This window comes from Adiantum capillus-veneris, chromosome 28 (assembly GCF_014529385.1).
Source record: "Adiantum capillus-veneris isolate H3 chromosome 28, ASM1452938v2, whole genome shotgun sequence".
Taxonomy (NCBI): domain Eukaryota; kingdom Viridiplantae; phylum Streptophyta; class Polypodiopsida; order Polypodiales; family Pteridaceae; genus Adiantum; species Adiantum capillus-veneris.
The window spans coordinates 82707980-82709970 of NC_140958.1; positions in this window are offsets into that span (position 1 = coordinate 82707980).

Genomic DNA, 1991 nt, shown 5'->3' on the forward strand with positions numbered 1-1991 from the left:
CCTTTATGGTGACGCCCATGACTTCTAGAGTGCTATCACTCTCTTCACTTGAACTCTCTTCCTCGTCCATGGATGAGGAGCATCCACTTGAGCTCCACTCATCAGCTGACGTCTCTAGTTCAAGGTTCTCTTGTCGCCCATTCTTCAAGTTATAAACCACCTTCCGACTATGGCCACCCACGCAAGGCCTCAACTCCAAGTCTCCTGTTGCACAATCTTGCCTAGCTCTTATACCCATGAGCCAAGGTCGTCCTAAAATAAGGGGGTATCCTTCTCCCTTTACTGGCATCACATAAGCATCAACCTCTGTAGTGATTCCAAAAACAGAAACTCTCAAAGCTTTCACTACACCCACACAAGTGACAGAGACATTATTGGCCATTTTCGCCCTAAAGTTTGATGATTCCATTGCCTCTAAACCCAATTGATGCACTAGCTTTTCTGTCATGACACAAACCTCTGCTCCACTATCAATGTAATTTTTTGGAATCCGTTGTCCCTTGATTTGAGCCTCCACCAAAGGCACTATATCCTTGAGACCATATGCTTTGATTACACTTACTAGCTTACTTCGCTTTGCCCTCGTGCTCACCATTTTTGACCATTGTCGTCGCATCTTTGGGGAGATATGAAGTAGTTGTGGCCAAGTAATCTTTGGTCCTTGAGAACTCACATCAGCTGTCAAGTCATAAGGTTGTGTCCGAGATCCCATAGGGAAATCAGAGATGTCAATTTGAGACCTAGTACAGGTCTTTCTCTTCTTGGCTTCATCTTTAGTTGCCCGAGATGTACTTGCTTCATTGCTTGCATCCTTGCTTGTTTCTGTACTTACTTCATCTTGGACACGCACACGCTTGATAGGCATTGTAGCCACTTCATCTATCTTCATCTTCCCTTTAGCTATTTCTTCCTGGTTGCTTCTGCCCTTGACGACCTCCTCCATCCTTATGATGCTCACATTTGGTTGAGTAGCAGGGGCTTGAGCTTGAGCACAAGGTGGCTGCAAAATTTGAGGTTGCGGTTGCTCTTGTGCTTGAGCTCTAGCACGGGGAGGACTTACTTGTTGTCGAGGACCTCTGACAAGGTAGTCATATCTTCTGGGATGAGGGAAATTATACATGCCGTGGCCATTTTCCCCACAATTGTAACACAACATTTCCCTTGCTTGACGTCACATTGGTGGCCGATTCCCACCATTCCCCTCAATAGGCCTTCTTGCACCCTGCACAATATTTACTCTCAAACCCTCTAGCTGGTTTGTGAGATTGTTTATTTGTTGGAGCATATCTTCTTGTTGACCTCTATTGAGGTCTGGTGCATTAGGCACATTTGGAGGTACGTGAGAAGCTTCCATAGTTGTGATATTGCGTCCCAAAGCTAGCTGGCCAGCTTGGGCTTGATAGAGAATCTTTCGATTCTTTTCCCTAGCAATTCTTAAGGCATCTTCAAAAGTATTTGGAAATTTTCTCTTTACCTTCTCCCTTAGCAAGGGGTACAAACCTGAGATAAAACGATCCTTTTGGAGGCAATTGGGAGCTCGCTCACCAGGGTTTAGTGAGTCTGACCATTGCCCCCAAAGTTTCAGAAAACCTTCCTCATAGGTTGCATAACCATGAGGGTCAACTTGATGAAGGGCCATAGCCGTTGCCATAGTTCTTCTGCCGAATTGGCTCATTGAAATCTTCGTAGGAAAGCCACCTTCAATCCCTCCCAATCAGCTCTTTGGGTTGGATTTAGAGCCTGGAACCATACCCTAGCTTCTTCTTTGAGCACCAAAGGAAAAGCTCTCAATTTCAATGCTTAGTCATCCCTCCTAGAGACAAGGAAATCCATCTCCAAGTTATCTAAAAAATCCCCAGCATTTTCCCCACTACGCCCAAAAAAATTAGGGAAAGCCATCATAAAATGGGTTGCCTTCCTCTCAATACAGCACAAAGATGAAAACGTCTAGGCCCAAATCATATCTTATTAAGGGTAGAATAAATGGATTG